Source organism: Panthera leo, chromosome A3 (genome assembly GCF_018350215.1).
Source record: "Panthera leo isolate Ple1 chromosome A3, P.leo_Ple1_pat1.1, whole genome shotgun sequence".
Lineage (NCBI taxonomy): Eukaryota > Metazoa > Chordata > Mammalia > Carnivora > Felidae > Panthera > Panthera leo.
The window spans coordinates 107747488-107765545 of record NC_056681.1 but is presented as its reverse complement, the minus strand read 5'-3'; the positions used below and the strand labels follow the sequence as shown (position 1 = coordinate 107765545).

Genomic DNA, 18058 nt, shown 5'->3' with positions numbered 1-18058 from the left:
AGAAAAAAAGAAAGGAAGAAAGAAAAGAAATAACAAGACACTAAATTAATAGTTTTATAAGTTTTTCTGTTGCTTCTTAATCCACTGACTGAAAATTTCACAGTGCAACACTTCTAGGCAGTTTCATTGTTGCTTTTTTGGGCTCCTGCTACTTTTGGCAACAATGGCTCATTCCTTAGTAACAAACTTCAGGGAAAGCACATGCCACAAAGGGTCCCTGATTCAGCGGTCCAGTGCCTACACTGGTAACAGAACAACTACTTGTAGATCAGCAGCTATCTGGTCACTTGACATCTAGTGTAGCTATTTTGGTCTCAAAAACTTCTCCCTTTCTTCATCTACCTTAATTTCGTGTCCAGATTTAAATAATTCAAGAACTTTTGGGACGTCACAGGCAATGGAATTCCAAGTAAGCTTTGTAAGTCTTTTCTCCTCCCCTCCGCCCCCCAGTTTCTTCTTTAATGGATTGAGCTTGGGCATTATTTCCAGCACAGCTACATAAAAGCCTGATTGAATTTCATCACGCAAAATCTTCTGCATCAGATTGGTTCCTCCTCAAACAGCAGCTCCATTTTCTTCTGCTATTTTAATCTCTGATGCATTTCCTGTAAACACGGCAACTTTATTGATTTCTGAAACAAATGAGTATGTGGAGAACCAAGACCACTGGCCAATGGCTCCACATTTTTCTTCTTCCCCTTGTCCAGTGTCAAGTCAAGATAAACACTTCGCTTTTGATTCATAAAGTCCAGAATTTAATATTTCTTAAGTTAGCAATTAGCTGTTTGTTCCTCGTATAGCTGCCTCGGATATAAGTGTTTTAAGTAGACCTCATCCTCAGGCCCACCTTCCGTAAAGGGGTATGACTTTATTTTCTATCTCATCTGTTTTCTCATCTGATGCTTTCTCTGGGCACCTGTTCTGTTTACCTTGCAGGAGTTGTAGCAGCAGCAAAATGTCTGTTGGGCACTTGAACGTGGACAGAACAAGGATAAACAGGTGTCTGATAAGGCGTCTTGGAAAGACTATGCCTTTGATGACGTACGGAAGCTCTGTCATGGCTATCACCATGTTGACCGTTCTGGACTGTGTTCAATACACTGTTCTTTATTCTGGTCCATAAACAGAGATCACGTGCTTGGGAGAAAGTTCAGCTCAAGAAGCTTTGAAATGCAGATTAGATTAATTACACCAGAATTATATTTGAAAATTGAAAAGAAGCATTTTCCAAAAGGCAAATTCCAAATATATGCCTTTTCAAAGGAAGTGTCATTTGGAAAGAAACTGAATCACACCATGAAATCTGTGGCATTTCTTTCGGTTTCCACTCTCTTCTCTACTAGTGGTGGGCTCATGTGATATGTAAAAATGTGCTTAATCAAATTTAGCTTGACTTCTCAAGTTAAGAAAATGTATATGAAGTATTGCTGAGATAAGAAGAGGCACATTCTTTTTTTAGCACACATATTTCCTATGCTGCTGCATTTGCTTTATCCCCTTATTTGAAAATTTGGCTTTACTTATAAAATCTATGAATTTCTATTTGTTTAGAACAGGGCTAGAATAGCCTGGGATCCTATGGAACTGAATGGTATTTTAGAGTGCTGATTCTCATTTTCTCTTCAATAAAGATCCCAACACGTTATTTGTATTTATCTTACAGCACACACACTGGGGATTACCCACCTGGGAAAGGGACTTGAAATCTGGTGCAAGCCTTCTGTTTGCTAAGCTATGTGATGTTGAGCAAGTCACTTAATCTCTGAGGTAAAACGAAGGGCTGTTGACTAAAACTCCGTAATTCTGTAGCTTAAGTATAATCAACTCAAAACTTGATTTCTCTGAAAATTAAAAAAAAATGTTAGTGGCCATAAATGCATACCACTGAACCCTGAGTTTGTTTTTGAAATCACGTAAGACAGGGAGGGAGGTTGAGAGGTCCCTTCCTTTATATAGATTGTACATGGGCTATGTTTGCCTGAAGTAGCACATGCCAAGTGTTAGGAATCTACAGATGCTACCAGAATTAGAGGAGATGTGGAGATAAGGATAAGGAAAATGTTTAACTGGAAAAAAAAATCAACATAGAAATGAAAACAGAATCTAATCTTATTGCAAATAACTTGCAGGACTGAAAATGATTACTCTGTCACACACTTCTGCATTAATAAGCACTATGCAAAAGGATCAGTTACAACGCGGTAATTTACCAAGATTAAAAAGAGTCTCATTTTTAAGAGCTCATTTTAAGGGTTGTTGATTTTTAAATCAATTTGTTTATTGCTTCTTAGTTTGTCGTTCGTTCTGAGAAGCTTTCTCTCAGGAAAAGAAATTTTACGTAGGAAATATATGTGATCACCTTTGTGAGGTGTTAAACTTGGAAGAAAATTTAACTTTTGTAAGAAAAATCACACTACATGCGGAAATAGACATTCAAAGAACCACATATTAGATGTAGATTAGATATAGTGTGTAAAGATGATTTTTATAATGGTTTTTTTTTAAATTTTTTAAAATGTTTTTATTTATTTTTGGGACAGAGAGAGGCAGAACATGAGCAGGGGAGGGGCAGAGAGAGAGGGAGACACAGAATCTGAAGCAGGTCCCAGGCTTTGAGCTGTCAGCACAGAGCCCAACACGGGGTTCGAACTCACGGACTGTGAGATCGTGACCTGAGCCGAAGCCGGACGCTTAACCGACTGAGCCACCCAGGCGCCCCTATAATGGTTTTTAAATTCAACTTTAAGATACATATTTTTTTGTTTGTTTTTTGTTTTTTGTTTTTGTTTTTGTTTTTTTACTGAGAGAAATGAGAACAATGTATTTGCTTCGGGATTTGATCATATGTGTTTATTCCTATGTGTACATCTACATATGAATGCCTGTGTGTATATAATTATATGCTATATATTATACATATATAGTATACATATACCTATAAATGTTGGCATTCTATTATACGTATATAGTATACACATACCTATACATGTTGGCATTCTTGTCTATTCCATAGAAAGAAAGTGGTGCTATATTGAAAAATGTCTAGCATTCAGTTAACTCTGAAAAAATTGCATTGTTCCTTGGCTTTTTTTTTTTTTTGTTCCTTCCTGTTGGCCTAGTGGCAATGATTCATTATAATGTAATGTAATACATATGGTTTCCAGTTTCACATGATGAATATAAATAGGTACATAAGAAATCTGAAACACTGTTCTTGTTTAAAAAATGTAAACATTCAACAGAAGCTTACTCATCAGAGAATTTGATGTTACTAAATAGTAAGTGCTTTGGTTTCAGTAATACCAACACTCCAATAGACTTGATCTTCAGTGAAGAAATGTGACTGAATTGTACTTTTTAGTAACTATTGTATAGCTTATACGTCAAAAGAAAGAAAGAAACCCTTTTTAACTAGTTCATTGTCTCTTTCTGCAATTAGGTCACTTTTATTATAGGTGCTGAGATGTGTTTTCTTAATATTAGGCTTATGTGATGCAGGCACTCATTTTACAGCAGGAAAAATAAAGTCCCCAGTGATTAACTTTAGAGGGGAAAAGAATAAACAGAAATACAAACACAAAAGAACAAATATTTTTGAGTTAACAGCCCCCTAGTGAGAATGGCAGAATTAGGTTAATAAACATTTCAGTGAAAGAAGGTCTTAACAAAGTTTAATCTACTAATCTAATGATTATTAATGGAAATTAGTGGAATTCAAGAGTGAAGAAATTTCTACAATTGTAACATGAGAGAATGCATAGAATTTTGTTACAGAAGCTGGTATTGTTTTTGAAATGAAGTTTCAAAAGTTTCAAAACAAAATGAAGTTTGTTACTGCTTAACAATCAAGCAGTAAATTAGGAAACTAAGAATTACATGGTAACGAGAATCCAATATGCTGTAGGTAGAAAATTTGTTCAATTTTATTTCCCTAAGCCACCTCAAGAACCACCTACCAATAAAGAAAGTTATATCTTTGGGCTCAACTTTCATTATCTGAATATTATTCCTGGGGCAGGTAATCATGTCCACTCGGGGCAGGCAATGCTTGCATCAGAAATCAATCCACTTCTAAAAATTTTTTTAATGTTTTTTTTTTTTTTAATTTATTTTTGAGAGAGAGAGACAGAGTGTGAGTGGGGGAAGGGCAGAGAGAGAAGGAGACACAGAATCCGAAGCAGGCTCCAGGCTCTGAGCTGTCAGTGCAGAACCTGATACAGGGTTGAACTCATGAACCGCGAGATCATGCCCTGAGCCAAAGTCCGCTGCTTAACCAACTAAGCCACTCAGTTGCCCCAGTAATCAATCCACTTATAAATGTTGTATTTGATTTCATGTGATCTGTATTGTTCTATTGAAATGTGTTGTTTTTTTCAACAAGCTGATGTTCCAATAATATAATTAAAAAAAAAAAACAACAAACCAACAGCACAGTCTTGTAGTTCTGACTGAACTTGGCCAATTTTCACAACTATGAAAGATAAACCATGAAGGGCCTACATTAATAATGGTTCTCCTCCCCAAAGGGTTAAGGGGCTCTGAGGTTTCTAAATAGATTTAGTTCACAGGTATTCTAGAGATGCTTTTGCTTTTGCTTGGCTCATTTCCTTCTTGATAAGATTCTATATCCTTTTTCTTCCTCTTTACTCTGTTACTTAGCACAGTTTCAAAATATGGTGTAGCCCTCTAGAGCCACTGTTCTCAGCAAGTGACTCATCATGAGATAACTGAAGATTTGGGGGCATATGTGTTACTTTTGTTCCTGTTAATTCTTTGCTTTCTACCCCACTGTGGATATAATAAACTTCCATATTTGGCATCAGATTTTTTTTTTTTTTTTTTTTTTTTGCTATCATTCTGGCATTGAAACATCAGCCTGTCTCATTTTCTTTGAACCAAGATTAACTCACAATGCAGTCTTAGAACAGCAAGTAGTGTATTTATTATTGTTCTCGACCCTTGGTTTAGTGATGAGGAGTCTTCGAAGAAAATGAACCTCTTTTACTCTTTTAAGAATGGTACAATAGACGGAATGTTTGTGTCCCCCAAATTCATCCGTTGAAACGTAACTCCCAATGTGATAGTATTTGGAAGTAGGGCCTTTGGGAGGTAATTAGGTCATGAAAGTGGAGCCATCCTGACTGGAATTAGTGCTCTCATAAAAGGGACCCCAGAGAGTTCTCTTGTCCCTTCCCCCATGTGAGAACACAGCCAGAAAACTGCCATCTGTGAACCAGAAGTGGGCTCTCACGAGACACCAAATCTACTAGTGCCTTGATCTTGGATGTCCCAACTTCCAGAGCTGTGAGAAAGAAATTCCTGTTGTTTATAATCACCCAGTCTATGGTACCCTGTTACAGCAGTTCGAATGGACTGAGACACAGGGCCGTCTTGTCTGGGTGTCTGTAGGGTGTAGTGAAGCAAGGCAATATTGATTCCCTTCTTTTCCCTACTACCCACCCCCATTCCCTCACCTGGCAGAGAGGGATCTTTGCAGCTTGGATACCCTACACGGATGGGTACCTACACCACCTAATGCCAAATCTTGCTCCCTCACCCCAATCCCTTCACATCCTAAAGCTGGTATTTGCCCACTCCCCAAAAGTTCTGTGTGATTCTGTCTATATTACAATGCTGGTTAGGAGTCCTAATGGAGGGTAATTTGTGAACCTTGATGGATTTAGAATCCTTTCCTAGTATTCAGTCAGGCCTCACTGACCACCTCACTGAAGCAGGGACATGGGACAACATGGGAAGTGGTGACCCTGCCAAGGTGGAACCAGGGATCTCTCCGCCGGGAGATTTGACAGAAATGGATCTCTGCCCAGTCATGTCTTTGATGCCTTTCCTCATAATTCTTATTTGCTTTCATAACTACTGTGTTCCACCTTCATTTCAGATGAGGGAATTGAAGCCCGAATAAATGCTAAGCAACTTAAGGGCAGGACTCACAGAGCAAATTAGAGACACAACCGGGATTTTAATCCTTATCTGTTTACATGTTTTCCTAACAATTCCCATTGCTGCCTTCTGTGTAAATACCTGGTTAACCCAGGAAGCGGAAGATTGTGGCAGATTCCGGTCTTCTAATGCCATAGATTTACTTCATATTAATGGTATTAATCATCTGATTATTGTCAAATCGATTTACGTCTGGTGAGATCAGCAACTCCTGAAATTCAGTGCATTTATCGAGCACCTGCTGTGTGCAGTGCAGTATATTAGGTTCTGTTTGGGAATCTAAAAGAAAAAGATATGGCCCCTGACATATAGTATCTTATACTCTGGTTAGGAAACCAAATGCACAGAAAATGATATTAAAAAAAAAATGTATATGACAGCATATTTTTTTCATCTCATCAGTAAGAAGAAACTGTTTTCCTTTTTTTTTTAACGTTTGTTTGTTTTGAGAGAGAGCAAGAGCACGAATGGGGAAGGGGCAGAGAGAGAGAGAGAGAGAGAGAAGAGAGGGAGGAAGAGAATCCTGAGCAGGCTCTGTCCTGTTAGTGCAGAAGCCCAGGCAGGGGGTTCAAACTCACGAACTGTGAGATCATGACCTGGGCCCAAATCAAAAGTCCTTTTTAATGGTCTTGCCTTTTCACAGCATTCAACCAGAAACAGGTTTCTTAACCATTCTTCATATAACATCAGACACTGATAGAGCACTTAATATGTGCCTGACAGTATTTTACGTGCTCTGTGTGTGTCCACTCACCGAACCCTCACTACGCCCTATGAGATGGGCACTGTCATTAGCCCCATTTCACAGTTGGGAAAACCAAAGGCACCAAGTTAATTAATTTATAAATATCACATAGTAAGTAGTAGAGCCTGGATTCAAACCCAGTCTGGCTGCCGAGTCCTGGCCGTGGTAAGCCCCATTCCTGTTCCAACAGTTTACAAACTCATTGCCTTCTTCTGGACATGCTTTAAGTTTTCAACATTTCCCCCCCCCCCCCCTTAAAATGTGGAGCCCACCTTGAAAATAGTGTGCCAGTGATGTGACTGACCAAAGATGTGATTGTTCCAGATCATCATGATACTGATTCACCATTTAATTAGCCACACTGCCAACTATGTGCATGATGTAAATTTGATAATTAGAGTCAGTACTCAAGGGTTGGCTGTAGCATCCCAAGGCAGCTGTGGTTTTGGCTGTTCTTTGTTTTTTGTGTTTTTGCAAGGATCAGCTGAGGTTAACAGCTCCAGCTGACCACTGAGGCAGCAAAGAAACAGCTTCAAGACACATTGTTCATTGCGTAGCCTGAGGGGAGAGCTCAGGCTGGAAGGGCTGAGCTGGGGAGGGGTGAAGGGTGACAGAAGATACTGTGTGGATGAGAAGGTTGGTGGCTGGTCAGGGCAGAAAGCAAAGTGGAGAGGCTGAAGCCAACTGGAGTCTTATAAATGAGCCAAGTCTGGATCAAGGAAAACAGAGATTCATTCATTCATTCATTCATTCATTCATTATTAATCGACAGCCTACTATGTTCCAGACACCATGGTACATACAACGATGAATAAGACAGACCTGGTCGCTGCCCTCAGGGAATTCTAATTCCTATGGGGAGACTGACAAGACAAAACCAAACGAAACCAGACAAGAAGGTGGACAAACAAATCAGTGCAGGCTGTAATGAATGTCCTGAAGGAAAACAAGGGCCAGAGATGATGAAACTGAGGAGTACCCGACCCTTAGGTAGGGAAGCCAGAGAAGGTCTTCCAGCTGAGGCCTAAAATCAGAGAAGGGAGGCATGGGGAGAGGGCATTAGGCAAGAACCAGCCGTGCAAAGAGCCCAAAGGTGGGGATGGAAGAGAGGCTGGCAAGATCTTGGAGACCCATAACCATCCATTGGGAACGAGTCAAATTGACATAAGGATTAACACTGAGAATAACCGATATGAAACAAAATTAATTGGCTTTGACAGCCTGGTCAGTTCTCATCTGGAGTATTGTGTTGAATCCTTGACACATCAAGGCTCACAGGGGATTGGCTGCCACAGCCTCTGAAATTGGGAAGTAGTTTTAGGCAAGGCCCAGTACTTTCTGTTTGGCCTTTTTTTTGGATATAAAGACCCATCTCTGAGTTGCGTAAGTCTCACTGAAGTCTCAACAGGTCTTCCAGAGAAACCTTTATCCAGGTTATTGTGGTAAGGGGCAAGGCCAGAAACAAAGTGTAGGGTAGTATTGGTATGGAGAAGTCAAGGCACACTGGCTACCGAACCATCCTCTGATCTCTTAATCTGGCAGACCCATCACAAAGGAGAGGGCTGGCCTGGATGCCTCTTTGGGTGAACCGACAGTGGCTCCTAGTGATCAACATATCTTCCAGGGCTCCCCAGTGACCTTGTAGGTGACTTTTGGAGTTTTCTAGAGACGAAAATACGGTTGACCGATCTACAGTTTCCAGAATCTGTCCTTTTCTACCTTTTCGAGAACAAGAACATTTGTCACCCCCCAGGCCCTCCTCAGTTGTCACCTGGATTACTATACTGGTGTCTTACAACTGGTCCCCCCTGACTTGTCTCTCACACCTACAGTCTATCATCCACAGAGCTTTCAGGAAGATTTAGCTGAAATTCGCATTGTATCTTATCTCTGTCCTTGGCTTAATGTGGTTCCTCATTACTGTTAAAAATCTAAACTCCTTTGGTTGACATTCAATGCCTTTCATGATCTAACCTTTGCCTAAATGGCCACTGTCATCTCCTGCCATATCTCTCTTCTCTAAGTTATAGCCGTACCATGGTACGTGCTCTTTACTGAAATAACCATGTTCTCATATCGCTGCTCTGCCTTCTCATATGGGGTTCCTACTTGCTTCTTCCTTCAACTAATTCCTATTTATCCTTTAGAATTGAGTTTAAACCTGGTCTCCTTTAGGAAGTCTTCCTTGATTTCCCTAGTCAGGATTAAGTGCTTTATCTGAGTTTGTAACACATTGTACGTGCCTGTGTTACAATATTTAGCGTCTAATTCTTTTTCTGTCTTCCCTACAAAAACTTTGAGCTTCTTGAGGGCTGGGACTGTATCCTTTAGTGTGTAAACATGCCCGAAACACAACAGCTCCCGAAAGATTTATGGAGTGGCTGCATCTGAGCTTTCCACTCTCTGGCTTTATGGTAGTTTTCCATGATCTCTTGCAGATGCCAAAGAGCTCGTGTTAATTTCCACAGCGCATATACCTTCCATCTCTCTTTTGGGGAGGAAGGAATGATCTGTTTAAGCTCAGGTCTAGAGACATACTTCTACCTTACTTATCAGCCTTGTGGAAATCGCTAATGAGAATTTTTTATTGCCTGTGGTTAACTCTAAGGGCTCATGTCTTGCTATGATTTAGGATACCAAATTACAGACTTTTAGATCTGAAAAGGACGGTAGAGTCATCAGATTGAATATTTCACTTTACAAACAATGACACGAAGGTTTAGGGAGAGGTTAGGTGAACACTCTAAAATCACCCTACTAGTTGTATGTAGTTGGTAGCAGAATTAGCCCTAGGAGTTAGGTCTCCCTCCCCCCAGCTCTGGGTTTTTTCCCTGAATATGGCCTCTCTTCAAATCTTTATCCTATTTTTTTTTAATGTTTATTTATTTTTGAGAGAGAGAAAGAGAGAGAGAGAGAGAGAGAGAGAGAGAGAGAGAGAGAGAGAGAGAGACACAGAATCCGAAGCAAGCCCAGGCTCTGAGCTGTCAGCACAGAGCCCAACACGGGGCTTGAACTCACAAACTGTGAGATCATGACCTGAGCTGAAGTCAGTCGCTTAACTGACTAAGCCACCTAGGCGCCCCAAATCTTTATCCTACTTTGATGGCAGAGACCCAGCTACGAATTTGGTCTATTCAAACTGAGGTTTTAATTTTGCCTCGGAACTAATAATTTGGTTATTAACAAGTGAATTAATAGTATGCTTTTTCTTTTAAAAAATATATATATTTTTTTACATTTTATTTATTTTTGATAGAGAGAGACAGAGCACATGTGGGGGACGGGCATTGAGAGACGGAGACACAGAATCCGAAGCAGGCTCCACGCTCAGAGCTGTCAGCACAGAGCCCGACGCGGGGCTCGAACTCACAAACCGCGAGATCATGACCTGAGCTGAAGTCAGACGCTTAACTGACTGAGCCACCCAGGCGCCCCAATATTATGCTATTTCATTTGGAGGCCTGCTAAACTCTGAACCTCTTCCTTAAAAGTCCCGAGACGACTTAAGAAAGAAAAGGAAGAGGGGTGCCTGGGTGGCTCAGTCGGTTAAGCGTCTGACTCTTGATTTTGGCTCAGGTCATGATCTCACTGGTTCGTGGGGTCGAGCCCCACATCAGGCTCGGTGCTGACAGCTCAGGATTCTGTTTCTCCCTCTCTCTCTGCCTCTCTCCTGGTTGTGCTCTTTCTCTCAAAAATAAATAAAAACATTAAAAAAGTAAAGAATGCTCTGGAAGGGATGTGGGAAAGTTACAAGTAAATATTATCGCCCATAGAAGCAAATAAATTTATTAAAATTAAAAAATTATATGTGCATGTTTGCTAATTTTTTACTTTAAAATTTTTGTTTCACTATTTATTAGATTTGGTTAGTAACACTGTGGACTAATATTATAAAGATTAGCAATATTTTTGGGGGGAGGGGGAGGGGGACAGAGAGAGAGAGAGAGAGAGAGAGAGAGAATATCTTGAGTAGCCTGCACGCTCAGTGTGGATGCTGATGCGGGTTCGATTCCACAATCCTGTGATCAAAACTGAGGAGAAATCAAGAGTTGGATGCTCAACCAACTGAGCCACCCAGGCGCCCCAGCAATTGTTTATTTTATTATAGAATATTTCAAACATGCAAAAAAGTATGGAGAATAATATAACAACAAATCATGTATCTACTACCCAGTTCAATCATGTAACAAAATTTTGCCATATTTGCTCTGGATCTCGCTCTCTTCCTCATTCTCTCTCTCCCTCCTTTATTCTTCTCTTCCTCTCTTTCACCCCTCCAAAGTAAAATCTTACACATGTAGTTAAAGTCCTTGTAACCAAACTGTCCCATTCTTCTCCTGCCATCCAGAGTTAACACGTATCCCGAAGTGTGAGGTGGTGTTTTTGGTTTTGTTTTGTTTTTAAGTAGATTCCATGTCCAACATGGGACCTGAACTCATGACCCTGAAATCTAAGTCTCATGCTCTACTGACTGAGCCAGCCAGGCATCCCTGAATTTTGAGTTTTAATTTTTGTGTGCTTTTTTTTTTTTTTAATACTTACACTCTATATGTATCCATAAACAATAATGGTTTTTGGCCTCTTTTCCATATTTATTAAATGACATATTTTATACTTCTCAAGTTTTCACTTGACACGTATTAATACACATGTTGTAGTTCACTGTTATATGGTATTCCATTGTATAAAAGGGGCACATTTTATCCACTCTGTTACTGACACATCTTTAGATTGTTTCCATTATTTTTCTCTGATGAACAATGCAGGAATAAACATACTTGTACCTGTCTCCTTGTGAGAATTGTATGGAGTCGTAGTTGGGTCATAAGTATAGAGATGAATTTTCATTTGATAGGAAAACAATCTGATTAGTTACTTAAAAGAACAAAATGAAGTTAAGATAAGTGCTGCGGGAAACAGAATGTAGGGAATGGGAAAGAAAGCAGTATGGAATGGTAGGTGACTGAGATACGGAATCCTATGCTTTTTTTTTTTAAAAGTAATTCATCTTTTGACAAAAAAAGTAGACTGAGTATATGAGTAAATGGAACAACCACCAAAAACCACAGATTTTCATCTACATTTAAGACGCTGCCTTTTTTCTTTTCTTTTTTTAAGTAACCTCTACACCCAATGTGGGGCTCGAACTCACAACCTGGAGATCAAGAGTTGCGTGCTCCATCCACTGAGGCTGCCAGACGCCCCTAAGACACTACCTTTTGTGTCACTGCTTTCATGAACTTTCTTAGAATTTTCCTTTTTTGGTTCTTTCTTTTCTGTGAAAATTGACTACTTCCTCTTTGGGTCTCCATTCTACCTGCCTCTATTGTACAATGTGCTGCACGTTACGTTTGCTGTGGTTTGTTTACATATCTGTCTTACTAGGCTGGGTGTTGTTTGAGGGCGGAATTCATGACTTTATTTGTGTCCTCAAGGTGTGGTGCACAGTAGGTAGTTAACACAGTCCCAGGAATGAACAAAAGTTCCAAGATCTTGTTGACTTACAATATGGAAAAGGTTTTATCTTTTTGGTTTCAGTTGGAGATTCAACTGGAAGTTTCATATAAATTCTGATAAAAATGGCTAACAAAGCAGAGAAATCACTTAAAATTCGACTGGAGACACTTGCAGTGTATGATGAGTAGGTTTCAGTATACAGCTAATTTTAGGAAAACTTTAATTTTTCAAATTGCCAAGAAATCACCTGTATAATAGTTCCCTAGTTTCATTTAGGGATTTAATTCCTTATCGACAATTAAGATTTTCAAAACCCTTTATTCTTATAATCTGGAACACTGGGATTTTTATCTTGTAAGGATTGCTGATCAAAAGAAACAGTTCTTGGGGAGCCTGGGTGGCTCAGTTGGTTGAGCGTCTGACTTCGGTTCAGGTCATGATCTCGCGGTTCGTGAGTTCGAGTCCCGTGTCGGGCTCTGTGCTGACAGCTCAGAGCCTGGAGCCCGCTTTGGATTCTGTCTCCCTCTCTCTCTGCCCCTCCCCTGCTCACACTCTGCCTCTCTTTCTCTCCCTCAAGATAAATAAAAATTTTTAAAAAAATGAAAAGAGGTGCGCCTGGGTGGCTCAGTCGGTTGAGTGTCCGGCTTCGGCTCAGGTCATGATCTTACGGTTTGTGAGTTCAAGCCCCGCGTCGGGCTCTGTGCTGACAGCTCAGAGCCTGGAGCCTGCTTCCAATTCTGTGTCTCCCTCTCCCTCTGCTCCTACCCAGCTCGTGCTCTGTCTCTCTCTCTCAAAAATAAATAAACATTAACAAAAAAAAAAAAAAGAAAAAAACATGAAAAGAAACAGCTCTTCTCGGACACCTGGGTGGTCAGTTGGTTAAGGTCTGACTCTGGGTTTTGCCTCAGGTCGTGATCTCACAGTTCGTGAGTTTGAGCCCTGCATCAGGCTTTGTGCCGTCACTGGGGAGTCTGCTTGGGATTCTCTCTCTCCCTCTCTCTCTCTGGCCCTCCCGCACTTGTACCCTCTCTTTCTCTCTCAAAATAGATAACTTAAAAAAAAAAACAACAGAAATAGTTCTTCTAAAATGCTTAGCACAGTGTTTGTCAAACAGTAGGTAACAGAATAAACATTAGCTTTACTATTATTAGCTGATTTCATACTTAGATTCCTCTCATTTATACCGTGTGCTTCTTGGTATGTATTTGTTTGTCCGTCTATATGTTTGGAGTAGTGCACAGTAAAGCTTCCAGCTCAGAAAAAGGAAGGCATCTAAAAATTCAGACCTTACAATTAAGCACATAATGGGAAATTCTTGAATATTTTGTGAATTAGGTATGAAAACAATAAGGGGCTTATAAATTATAAATATATTTCTCAAATATATTTTTCAATTTTTCAAATTGTAGAAAAGTCACCAGAATATGAGACAAATGCTTACTCCCATCATAGAAAACGCTTATGATGGATAATAAATCACATGCACGAAAGAAGACGGTAGTTAGTTTCATTCCCCCAAAACACCTTTTCAATGGTAAATTTGAGGCAGCTGTGCTTTGCCAAACGCTCAACCAGCGAGGGCCACCAGAACTAGGATGTGTTTACATTTTGACTCATGGAGACTGTCAGGCTTTAATCACAGGGGAACAAGTAATCTTACTGAGACTTCACTGTTTAATCTCCCATTCACTTGCTTCCCAAGTTTGCTTCAGTCTGTGGGAAGGTTCCTCCTTGATTACAACATGCAGTCCTGATTTCTGGAATTTATCTTCATTTGCCATTTTGAGGTGGCTATGACAATCCCATAATAAGCTCCTTATTTCCCCAAACTATATGTATAAGCCTCATTGAGCTGGATTCATCTTAAATACATTTTGAAATCACGTCAGCACTTTCGGATCAGCAAGTTACTTCTTAATAAATTACTGCCTTACTATTAGATGCTATTTTAAATACATGAAAGAGAGCAGTTTCCAAATGTGTGCAACCACATTCACAGGGAATAGTAAACCAGAACATTCCATTAACCGAAGGTCTCATATTTTTATTATGCTGTCACTGGATATTTCAATAACTAGCTGTAAACGAGTTATATTTGTGCAAAAGGAATTTTCTAAATCCCGTTGTCCCTATTTCAGAATACAGTTCTGGGGTGCCTGGCTGGCACAGGTGGTGGAGGATGTGACTCTCGATCTTGGGGTCGTGAGTTTGAGGCCCATGTTGGAGGTACAGTTTACTTCAAAACATTTTTTAGGGGCGCCTGGGTGGCTCAGTCGGTTAAGTGTCTGACTTCAGCTCAGGTCACGATCTCGCGGTCCGTGAGTTCGAGCCCTGCGTCGGGCTCTGGGCTGATGGCTCGGAGCCTGGAGCCTGCTTACGATTCTGTGTCTCCCTCTCTCTCTGCCCCTCCCCTGTTCATGCTCTGTCTCTCTCTGTCTCAAAAATAAATAAAACGTTAAAAAAATTAAAAAAAAACATTTTTAAAAAAGTAAAAATAATGTATTAAAAAATATATAGTCCTAGTTCCAGGGCAAAAGGGGAGATGGAATGGCCATGTCTCCATCGCTGAAACAAATTAGAAGCTTGCAGCAATAAACTGAACCAATGGGCAGAAGGGAAGGCCAGCCTCTGAGCCCCCGGCATTGCTTTTGTTCTTGAACTGATTAGATAATTTACTCAGCTTTGTCTAGTCGTTAGAAAGTCAATTCTTCATTCCAGAATTTTTCCACTCAAGTAAACAATTTGATGCGTATAATTTGGATTAAAAATCCCTCTAATAAACATCTAGATAAATGCCTTGAATAAACTCCCTCACTTAGGTCATAGGAATTTATTCAAAGAAAAACCAAACAGGGGCACCTACGTAGCTCCGTTGGTTGAGCGGCCAACTTCAACTCAGGTCATGACCTCACGGTTTGTGAGTTCGAGCCTCGCCTGGGAGTCGTCAGTGCAGAGCCCTCTCTGGATCCTCTGTCCCCCTCTCTCTCTGTCCTTCCCCCTCCCCTCAAAAATAAATAAACATTAAAAAAAAAAAAAGAGAAAAACTGAACATTAATTACCATTTATTGAGCATCTCCTAGGTGACAAAAATTTTACATGCTTTCGACCTTACAGCAAATTTGTTGGATAAATTTTAGATAAGAAGAAATTTCTGCTCAGATTGGTTAAGTCACTTGCCCAAGTTTGCACAGTTGGTAAGCATGAAGACTGATATTAAAATCCCAGCCCATCTGGTGGTAGTGCCCAAGAACATTTGTTCTTTCCTCTGTAAAACAGTTGATGCAAAGTAGAATCACTTTATGGTCACTTTGATAGTTTCTTTTTCAGAAAAGCTGTAAGACATGAGTTCAGTGGTGATAAATATGTGTCCAGTAGGAATACAATTGCATTTTCCTTAATAGCTCCTTTATTTGTCATCTGGTTTTCTCTTTTAACCTACTTGAGATATTTGCAGAATTACACTGATTTGTTTGTTTTTAATAAAAAAATTAAAAATTTTTTTAAACGTTTATTCATTTTGAGAGAGAGACAGAGCTTGAGCGGGGGAGGGGAAGAGAGAGAGGGAGACACAGAATCGGAAGCAGGCTCCAGGCTCTGAGCTGTCAGCACAGAGCCCGACGTGGGAGGGTAGAACTCATGGACCAGGAGATCATGAACTGAGCCGAAGTCAGATGCTTAACTGACTGAGTCACCCAGGCGCCCCATTTTAAAGTTTATTTTATTTTTGAGAGAGACAGAGACAGAGTGCGAGTGGGGGAGGGGAAGAGACAGAGGGAGACACAGAATCAGAATCTGAGCTGTCAGCACAGAGCCTCATGTGGGGCTTGAACCCACGAACCACGAGATCATGCCCTGAGCTGAAGTGGGAGGCTTAACTGACTGAGCCACCCAGGTTCCCCTGCAGAATTATACTGTTAACCACCCCACTAACTTTACCTTTGTCCTCATTCCCCTCCGGCTCCCACACACCATTAACATAAAAGAATTTCCTTGCAAATTGTATAACCAAATTTATAACTCACATAGGAAATTATCACACGGAAAAATTTATTAACCTAAATGATGGCCACATTTTTGCCAAGATTCACGAGTTCTGAAGTAATTTGCCAATAAAACAGATTTCTCAATAGTTTGGTGAGATTAGGTGCCAAATTACCCAGGGGATGAATGACGATCACTGCCAGTCCTGTTGGCCCATCTGCCCGACTGTCCACTGAAATCTCCAATGTCTTGGGAGAATTCAGCCGGGATGGCTCCCACATCTGCCCTGTGACTTTATCTGTTGAGAAGTCAGAGTACAAATGCTGGAAGCAGACACAGCAGAGGTTCAGGTGGGACCCAAACAGGAGTTCACAAAGTCTCCGATGAACAGTAACTATCGAACTAACACTAACTATCATGTATGGACCATTTTCTAAGAGTCAGACACTGTGCCAGGAAATGTTTGTGCCTGATTTCACTTCCTCTTCTTAGGCCAGGTTGCATAGTAGCTAGCCACATGGACACAGAGCCAGACTAATATGGCTGCGGGTCCCGGGGCAAGCAATGGAAACTGTGCTTCAGTTTCTACGACTGTAACAATACTTTACAGAGATGAAGGGAGAAATGACTTAAATTACACAAAGCCTTTAGAGTGGTATGGAGGCAGCACTCAATAGACTCAATATGTGTTGGCCATTCATTCTCATAATGGCCCTGATCGGGGCGCCTGTGTGGCTCAGTCGGTCAAGCGTCCGACTTCGGCTCAGGTCATGATGTCACAGTTCGTGGGTTCGAGCCCCGCGTGGGGCTCTGTGCTGACAGTGCAGAGCCTGCTTGGGATTCTCTCTCTCTCTCTCTCTCTCTCTCTCTCTCTCTCTCCCTCTCTCTCTCTGTCCCTCCCCTGCTTGCTCTCTCTCTCTCTCTCTCTCTCTCTCTCTCTCTCTCTCAAAATACAAAGAAAGAAAGAAAGAAAGAAAGAAAGAAAGAAAGAAAGAAAGAAAGAAAGGCTATTCTGATCATCATTTACCGTTTAGGAAATTGAGGCTTGGAGGTGGCCCGTGGCAGAGGCAGCTTTTGAAAACAGGTCAGTTTGCTGTCACAACCCGTGCTGCTTACCAAGGCGCTGTTCTGCCTGTCAGTACAAGGTAGAGAGAGGACGCAAAACATCCTATGGTGTCAGCCTCAGAGCCTCTGGCTGCCGTGTGATGAATGCCTTCTGGGTGACCTGCGGACAGGTGGGGCAAGCATTGCGGGGCTTCCTCCATCCAGATGGGAACGCCAACCGTGCAAACCACCTCCGTGAAGGCTTAACCACACCCAGGAGACTCCACCAGGGGTGACAAAAGTGTGCAAGGAAGCACAGGAGGCACGAGGCTTCGCACACCTCCGACCCTTCCTGTCTCCTGGCACAGATCGGCTAGAGAAAGCTACATCCGCTCACTCACAACCTCAAAGAGAATCACACAGCAGACTTTACTGCCTGTGGATGATAATTAAAATTGAGCTTCTATTGTAAATCTTTTCAAAAATCTTATGAATTAGGTGTAATTATCTCACTTAAGAAATGAAGAAATAAAGGCTCAGAGGAATTAGGTGAATTGCCCAACGTTATTACACAGCTTATACACGGACAACCGGGATTCCAACATCGGTCTATATTTTAATCCAAAGCCCATACCACGTCCCTCTCGCTAGTCAGGGATTGCTCCTTTGGCTTGGGGATCTTATCAAATCATTGTTTCTCCTAGTCTCTTTTTGTGGCTATCTCTTGACCATCTCATTTTTTGTCCCTGATTGTATCCACGAGCAAGAACATGCTGTGGAATTCTTGGAGCAGCAGCTGAAATTAAATGTTCTAATTTAAGAGATTGCATTAGAGATTGTTTGTGGATTGTTACTTCTCCATTCTGTCTC

General features: G+C 40.9%; 1 pseudogene; it reads right to left on the bottom strand.

Moving 5' to 3' along the window:
- Positions 1–237: 237 nt before the first annotated feature.
- On the bottom strand, positions 238–16563 carry LOC122215261 (annotated as a pseudogene).
- Positions 16564–18058: the final 1495 nt, after the last annotated feature.